We start from the raw sequence: 9,588 nt of genomic DNA, 5'->3' as shown, positions 1-9,588 counted from the left end.
ACATCTGTGTTAGAGCCAGCTTGCACGTCATATGTTTAGGACATCAGTCAGAGATAGCTTGCATGTTATTTACTTGTGGACATTAGTCAGAGCCAGCAAGGACAATCTCTGTTGTGGATATCTGTCTTAGAGCTTGCACGTCATCGGTTGTTCACATCCTTGTAATAACCAGCTTGCACATCAACTGATGTGGAAATCTGAGTCAGAGCCAGCTTGCACATCATCCGTTGTGGACATCTCTTTATGATTCTACTCTTTGCTTAGATTGACACTGTGACTTTAGTGTAATATGTTACAACCTTAAGCTATTCCTATTGTTGAATAAAAATATTGTGTCATTAAAATATATTTTGTTGGATAATTTGTATGTTGAGTTGTATTGTTTGGTCATTGCAAAGTATCAAGTTATTTTAAGACAAGAAAAAGCTCATCTTTCATCATGTATTTATATTAAAATTCTTGAATGTTAGTGAAGGTACAGTTCATATAATTAAAAGCAATTGTAATATGATTGCTTGTGTTTTATTGCACAGTGAATACCATCTTGTCTTTATGCTGACATATAGAACGGAAAAATAGTAAACTGTCGTTTTTATATGCAATGGGATTGTATATGAAGACTTGTATGTTCAGATAAAAAAATTGCCATAATTTTTCTCTTTATATTTTATTCCTGCTAAATGGTTGATGCAATAAAGTTAAGTCTTTAATGACTTGTGTTTCTTGTAATATTATTTGTAAGCAAATTTGGCTGTAGTATTAGATGCATGCTGAACAAGATACTGTAGATCAACATTATATTGTTTGAGTATGAATAGATAATTCAAGGTGCACAGCCATTAATTTTGCCCTCCACCATCTCTGATTTTGGTTAGACAGTTGCAAGTTACTTGCATTAGTATGAAGTCTTAAAATAACTTAAGTATAATTGCTGTTGTGTTATTATTAACCTTTTCCTGCTCTGAGGAAATTTTAAATTTTCTACATGCAAACATCATAAAACCAGAACAGCCTGCAAGTAACTCACAATCTGTTCAGGTTTTATGCTGTTTGCTGCTCATCAGTATCCATGGGTTGGAAACAAAGCCTTTAAAACTTTAATATAGTAAGAAAGGTCTTAAATTAAATTTATTCTCGAATGTGTCTTAGTGCGTTTTTGAGTGGTACAGGGTTAAATGTCTCATTTTGTTTTTGATTATCTTTGGTTTATTGAACATATATGAGCCTTGCTCTGTGAAAAAGGGGTTTAATGCATGTGCGTTTAGTATCCTCCCTGATTAGCCTGTGCGGTCTGCCCATGCTAATCTGGAGTGCACATGCATTAAACCCCTTTTTCACAGAGCGAGGCTCATATGTATTAGACAGTGCATTCAAATAATACAATTTAAATCTGAATCTTTTATTTAGTTGCAATACTTTAAAGCTTACTATGTTTGCAGTTTTAGTGAAAACACAAACTTTTAATCAAAGAAGCATATAATGTGTATTACTCATTTAATCAACTTCCACTTTATTCCTTACACGTGTTCGACTCTGTGACATTACGTTCTGTCAAAGCTTTTTATTGCAAATTCATTAAACATAAATTGGTAACCTTGGGTATCCAAAAGGAATCCAAATTTTACTAGCCATAGACTTTCCAAAATGCAATTGTTTCTGAGAAGTATTTTTCTCTAGAAGGTGGCAAAACTCCTAAGCAATTCCTTTTTGGGCTAATGGTAGGGCTTATGCGTGTAACATCCATTGACAAATTATTAAATATACATTGAAAGGTCATTGTTCACAAAACAGATCATGATATAACATGATGCAGCATTTTGTACTATATCAAATTAAATGTTGCTGAAAACAGTAGAATATTCAAATTATGGACATTTTATTCTGTTAATAATGCTATCTTTCTAACATTACAAATCAATAAAGCATGCTTAACAATAGCAGAACTCTTTTGACTTTTAATTATCTTTTCCAGTCTTTAAATCTTTACAAAATTCATTGTCCCACTAACACCATCCTATAAAACAGGTTATGGCTTCCAATTGTTAATCAACTATAAAGCATGAACAAAGGCACAAATATCGCAGTATCTTTTGCAAATGATACAAATGTCTATGGCCTCGATACGGAACAAAAAGCAAGATTTCTTGTCAGGCGGTAAGCTGAATCCTCGAGAACATTCGAAAAATGTCCATTTAATGCGCCACTGGGCCGTTCCTATTTAAATGGGCATCATGCACAGAACTTGGCCATCCAGGTCATATGTCCAAACATTTCAAGTTACTGTCACAGACTGCTTGAAGAACTAAACTGCTGATAAACAAGGACCTATGCTCAGATGTTGAAGCAGGACATGCACTGTGGGTTCCATCAACAGTCCAATCATTCTACATCATTCATGAAATCCATAGGCAATGATCTTCAGCTCATGACGAGATTCTGGAAATCTGATGTACTGCTCCATCATTGCTGACAAGACTCTACATGTTGAAATGACTGTGTAATGTTGAGTCCCTGAAATACAAAAGTAAAATTCATGCTAGAGTTTAGCCATATTAATTATGCTTGATTGCATTGAAAGCTTTATGCTTATTAAGACATTCTAGAGTCCGTTTTCTGGGAGTAATCAGTACTTTGTATATATGAAGATAAAGAGACCGCTAATAAACAGGGTTGAACCCAAAATGTTCCCATCACTAGGTGAACACCATATCCACTACGCCAGCCTGACAAAGTAAATGAAGTGAAGCTTCTAAGTTATGTCTCATTTGATTGTTAACAAGAGCACCGCCCTGCGGGTTCAGACCTCTCATCTATTTTTTTTAAAGTTGAAGGGACCTATCTCAATACTTCAATCACAAAGGAGGGAGAGGTGGGGTGGAGAAGGGTGTATAGTGTGGTGGTGTGGTCATTTATTACACTATCTTCCAAAAATGAAAAAATGATAAAAATAAATATTTGTGTTTTTTAGCCATGTTTAAAAAAAATGGGCAGGGGGTATAGTGTGAGGGTGTGGTCATTTATTAGATGATCTTTCAAAATGAAAAAAAAAGTACTTTTTTCTTTTTTTGGGGGGGGGGGGGGCGTGGGGGATGGTTTGGGTGGAGTCTATTGTGGTATGTCAGATAAGAGTTGCTTTGTAACGCTTGTAAAGAAGTTATGGAAATTTTAGCAAAATTTAATAATTTCACCTTGAGAGTCATGGTCATTCAAAGGTCAAGGTAAAATTCAACTTGCCAGCTACAGTAACTTATGATAGCATGACAGTATTTGAAGTTTGAAAGCAATAGCCTTGATACTTGAGAAGTAAAGTAGATCAAAACACAAAATTTAACCATATATTCAAAGTTACTAAGTAAGAAAAGGACCATAATTCTGTCAAAATGACAACCAGGGTTATTCAACTTGTCCTGTACTGTCCCCTTATGATAATTTGCGAGTGTTCCAAGTATGAAAGCAATATCTATGATACTTTAGGAGTAAAGTGGACCAAAACACAAAACTTAAGCAAATTTTCAATTATCTAAGAATAAAAAGGGCACATAATACTTTCAAAATGCCAGTCAGAGTTACATAACTTTGTCTGCACAGTCCCTTTATGATAGTAAGTGTTGCAAGTATGAAAGCAATAGCTTTGATACTGTGGGAATAAAGTGGACCTTAACACAAAACTTAACCAAATTTTCAATTTTCTAAGTATAAAAAGGGCACATAATTCTGTCAAAATGCACGCCAGAGTTATCTAACTTTGCCTGCCCAGTCCCCTCATGGTAGTAAGTAAATAAGTTTTATACTTGATACTTTATGAGAAAAGTGGACCTAAACACAAAACTTAACCGGACGCCGACGCAGACGCCAAGATGATGACAATATCTCTTTTTTTTTCAAAAAAAAAGATGAGCTTATAAATAAAATGTTACATATTGCAAACTTGATTACACGATTTTTCATAAATACTCTTTCAGCTTTTTATTTATATATGAAGGCTAGAGTCACTTTCTGCGAGCCTTACAAAAAAACTAACCATATTTGCAATTGTCAAGACTCCTTCACATACAATTTACCTTTGCTTATTCCAATATCCTTTTGCCAACCAACATTGTGCGGTCACGTACCATACATGGTTCCACAGTTGTACAGAATTCCTACAAAATAAATGAAGAATACATTTACAATTCAAATTTCTTTTCAAAGAATGTGTAGGTAACTAAATTCCCAATACATTACTTTAATGTCATAAAATAAATTTCAAACAAGGGCTGTTTGTAAAACATGCATGCCCCCCATATGGATTGTCAATTGTTGTGGCAGCCATTGTGTGAATACGTTTTTTGGCACTGTGACCTTGACCTTTGACCTAGTGACATGAAAGTCAATAGGGGTCATCTGCGAGTCATTATCTATGTACCTATGAAGTTTCATGATCCTAGGCATAAGTTCTTGAGTTATCATCCGGAAACCATTTAACTTTTTTGGGTCACCGTGACCTTGACCTTCGACTTAGTGACCTCAAAATCAATAGGGGTCATCTGCGAGTCATGATCAATGTACCTATGAAGTTTCATGATCCTAGGCATAAGCGTTCTTGAGTTATCATCGGGAAACCATTTTACTATTTAGGGTCACCGTGACCTTGACCTAGTGACCTGAAAATCAATAGGGGTCATCTTCGAGTCATGATCAATGTACCTATGAAGTTTCATGATCATAGGCAAAATCGTTCTTGGGTTATCATCCGGAAACCATCTGGTGGACAGAGTTACATATGGACATTGGGACCGACATGTGCAAAACAATAAACCTGCTCTTCTTCGGAGGGGGGCATAAATATTTAACAGATATTTAACAAAAATTAACTTGATTCATCAAACTAATCAGTATCGAATAATAGACCAGTTTCACAATATGAACACCGATACTATTTTTAGATATCAATCATATCACCTGACGCGTTGAATTGCAGAACAAGGCTGAACGTGGAACTGCATTTTCTTTTGCTATGCAAAATGCGTTGAATATCAAGATTTTAATGCGCACTGACACTGGTTACAATTAAGTCAAACATATGAATACAGACAACCATCACATGTCATGCTGTGTTAAGTAAAAAAATTGATAAGTAATTCAAATATAACAAGAGCACCGCCTTGCGGGTGCAGACCGCTCATCTATTTTCTTTTTAAAGGTGAAGGGACTCTCATTTTCAATCACAAAGGAGGGAGGAGTGGAGTGAAGAGGGGTGTATAGTGTGGGGTTGTGGACATTTATTACATTACCTTCCAAAAAAGCAAAAAAAAAAAAAAAAAATCGGGGGGGGGGGGGGGGGGGGGGGGGGGGGGTTTGGGTTGCGATGGTTGGACGGTATTTCAAACATAACCGTTTAAAAAAAAAATGGGGGGGGGGGGGGTATAGTGTGAGGGTTGTGGTGATAATTTGTGAGATGATCTTAAAAAAAAAAAAAAAAAAAAAAATATAAAAAAAAAAATTGGAGGGGGGGGGGGTGGGGGGGGGTATAGTGTGAGGGTGTGGTGGTCATTTGTGAGATGATCTTAAAAAAAAAAAAAAAAAAAAAAAAAAATTAGGGGGGGGGGAGGGGGGAGGGGGGAGGGGGGGGAGGGCACGGGGGATGGTTTGGGTGAAGTCTATTGTGGTATGTCAGGTAAGAGTAGTTTCATCAAAGTATCAATCAAATCTAATCATAAATAAAGAAGTTATGGCAATTTTAGCAAAATTTAATAATTTGACCTTGAGAGTCAAGGTCATTCAAAGGTCAAAGTAAAATTCAAGTTGCCAGGTACAGTAACCTCATGATAGCATGTAAGTATTTGAAGTTTGAAAGCAATAGCCTTGATACTTCGAGTGGATCGAAACACAAAATTTAACCATATATTAAAAGTTACTAAGTCAAAAAAGGGCCATAATTCCGTAACAATGACAACCAGAGTTATGCAACTTGTCCTTTTACTGTACCCTTATGATAGTTTGTGAGTGTTCCAAGTATGAAAGCAATATCTATGATACTTTAGGGGTAAAGTGGACCAAAACATAAATCTTAACCAAATTTTCAATTTTCTAAGTATAAAGGGCCCATAATTCCGTCCAAATGCCAGTCAGAGCTACATAACTTTGCCTGCACCGTCCCCTTATGATAGTTCATAAATCTTGCAAGTATGAAAGCAATAGCTTTGATACTGTAGGAATAAAGTGGACCTAAACACAAAACTTAATCAAATTTTCAATTTTCTAAGTATAAAAAGGGCACATAATTCTGTCAAAATGCCAGTCAGAGTTACATTACTTTGCCTGCACAGTCCCCTTATGATAGTTAGTAAGTGTTGCAAGTATGAAAGCAATAGCTTTGATGCTTAAGGAATAAAATGGACCTAAACACAAAACTTAACCAAAATTGTCAATTTTCTAAGTATAAAAAGGGCACATAATTCTGTCAAAATGCATGCCAGAGTTATCTAACTTTGCCTGCCCAGTCCCCTCATGATAGTAAGTAAGTGTACCAAGTTTGAATGCAATAGCATTGATACTTACTGAGAAAAGTGGAACTAAACGCAAAACTTAACCAAAATTTTCAATTTTTTAAGTATAAAAAGGGCACATAATTCTGTCAAAATGCACGCCAGAGTTATCTAACTTTGCCTGCCCAGTCCCCTCATGATAGTAAGTAAGTGTACCAAGTTTGAATGCAATAGCATTGATACTTTCTGAGAAAAGTGGACCTAAACGCAAAACTTAACCGGACGCCGACGCCAACGCCAACGCCGACGCCGACGCCAAGGTGATGACAATAGCTCATAATTTTTTTTCAAAAAATAGATGAGCTAAAAATTATAACACCTAAATAATGATTCAAGGACATAAGTTATGTACTATTAGTGTATATTAATGAATTATATTTAATCTTTATAAATAACAATAGATGTGTTCATCAGAAACACAATGCCCACTACTGCGCCGCTTTTAATTATACATATATTTTTTTAATCTTTGACCTTGAAGGACGACCTTGACCTTGAACTTCCACCACTCAAAATGTGCAGCTTCATGAGATACACATGCATGCCAAATATCAAGTTGCTATCTTCCATGCTGCAAAAGTAATGGCCAACGTTAATTTTTTTTCGGACAGACGGACAGACTGACTGACTGACGGACAGTTCAACTGCTATATGCCACCCTTCCAGGGGCATACAATTTCCAGTTACCCATAAGCATCAGAGTAAATGTGGTCTGAAGACTAAACATCGATTATTGCACAAATCGAAGTCATAAATTAGCAGTATACAATACTAAGTATTGTAAGACTACAATTTTCAAAGGTAGGATGTGTACAATTTCATGAATTATAGAACGTGTAAGAGTTGAATCAAGCATCAGACAAAGTCCTATCAAATAGAAGAAAATGACACAAATGTTTAGCATTAAATTTTTGAAATATTAAAAATATATAGGTATAAAGCACTTCATAATTATGATAAAACTGGCTAATATGTATACAGTATTTAGTTTCTGACAATCTTTTTGGACAGATGACTTTCAATGTTGACAATATCTTTTATGTTCAGTAAAAGCAACAAGTGAGTATTTGGCGTTAAATTATTCCAAGAAACGGCTACGCAATGCTACAACCATGAGACGCCATGGTCACATGGAGGTGTCATTGTGTTAAATGACCAGATGACCAGATATCTACAACATGTGGTTTATGACATCACGTTGTTATTTAGTATTTGTCTGCACAGTATCTGATCATAAAGAGGTTATGGGTTTGTGCTGAATACAGGTGAATTTAAACGCAAGATCTATCAATAAATAAAATAATTGATTAATCGCCCAAATAATGCGCAAACAATGAGTGTCAGATAATCCAATAAGTTTTAGACTGTCAATTTACACACACTAAGAATTGAAAGCCATACTTGGAGTGTCAGAGTTTGTGCAAAAAAAAGAATACAAACAAGAATACAAACAAGTACTTTAATCAAGAAAATGTATTTCATGTATTGGCACTTAAAATGGAAAGTATATATTAAGTAATTAATGGCTATTTCTGACGAAGTCAACTTGTGTTGGCAATATCATTAAGTAGATCTAGCTGAATGTTCAAAAGCAGAGTGATATTGCGATGCACTATTAGAAATCTCTACACGTTCAGCCTCATTCTGGAATTCTGCAATCATTTGACTACCTGCTATATTGGCTTATTGTGAAAAGGGTCTATTCACTCATAAATACTTTAAAGAAGTAAGATTTTCCATCACTCTACAACTGTTGGGCTTTCTTAAAGGAAGTTTGGGAGTAAAATAAATCTACTCCAAGTTTTTATCACAAAAAACTTCCAACAAGTGGAGAATTAGCCGCATTTAGTGGATGATTTAGAAACATGATTAATTTAAATTAGATCTACATGTAATAGCTATTGAAAAGTTAAGTTATCCAGTTATTCTTGCTGCAATGTGGATAAGAATAATACAAACCAATAGCTGACAAACCTGATATCAGTGATATGTTGACCTTTGAAGTCGAAATTGAGACCTGAAATCTGTCTGTATAGAGAGGCACAATTTGTTTGGCATATCTTCAACCATTACTGGCAACACACACCTACAAAATTTATATATAAATTATATTAAAACATAAATTTATTAATAATTTTATTTATTAATTTATGACGAAATGTTTTAATCTAGGTCAGCTATAACGAAACTAAAAACGGATTAAAAACAATACCTTATTTTAATTAATAGGTTGAAAACAAAAATAAATGTATTAATATATTGACGTTCAACTGAACGAATACAAGACACAAGTACATTACATTACAATAAGTTATTATTTTAGTCGCATTCGGAGAAAACTGGGCTTAGTGCATGTGCGTAAAGTGTCATCCCAGATTAGCGTAAGCCTGTGCAGTCCGCACAGGCTAATCAGGGACGACACTTTCCGCATAAACTTCATTTTCGGTAAGGAGGGACTTCCTTGAAATTAAAAATACCATAAAAGCGGAAAGTGTAATCCCTGATTAGCATGTGCGGACTGCACAGGCTAATTTGCGATGACACTTTACGCACATGCATTAAGCCCAGTTTTCTCAGAACGCGGCTCATTTAATTAACAATTGTCAACATTATGCATATTATCGGATAGTTTTACACAATATTAAAAAGTACAAATACAAACCTGGTAATACATGTAAATGATCGTATGCAATACAGTTATTGATCCCAATCTGATCTATTTCCGAATTATCTGCGAATCCATCGAGTAGAAACAATAACCATGCAATTCGCTCCGCCATCTTGAAACGTTATACTTACTGAACGCACTGATTGTGTTGCATTTGTTACAAAGTATCTGATTGGTTATTTCTAAGTATCGGATCCAATCAAATTTTTCGGGTAACTAGGGATTCTAACACCTAACAACCCGAGATTTGTACAGTAATTCAATGCTTAATTTTCGCGGACGATATTTGTGTTCCGCGCTTGTTGGATCTGGTATTTACTGGATTTTCTCTCTTTAATAGACTTCTTAAAATAGCATTCTACAATCTCCGCGCGATTTTAAACACTACTATTT

General features: G+C 35.2%; 1 long non-coding RNA gene across 1 annotated transcript; it reads right to left on the bottom strand.

Moving 5' to 3' along the window:
• Window positions 1-1,859: 1,859 nt before the first annotated feature.
• LOC127836229 (uncharacterized) lies at window positions 1,860-9,336 on the bottom strand. The gene is made up of 4 exons (XR_008028674.1): window positions 9,190-9,336; window positions 8,502-8,613; window positions 4,062-4,142; window positions 1,860-2,511 (listed from the first exon to the last, which is right to left on the bottom strand). It is a non-coding gene; the product is annotated as an uncharacterized LOC127836229 (long non-coding RNA).
• Window positions 9,337-9,588: the final 252 nt, after the last annotated feature.

The sequence above is a fragment of the Dreissena polymorpha genome, chromosome 6 (genome assembly GCF_020536995.1).
Source record: "Dreissena polymorpha isolate Duluth1 chromosome 6, UMN_Dpol_1.0, whole genome shotgun sequence".
Lineage (NCBI taxonomy): Eukaryota > Metazoa > Mollusca > Bivalvia > Myida > Dreissenidae > Dreissena > Dreissena polymorpha.
This window is presented reverse-complemented; position numbering and strand designations above follow the sequence as displayed.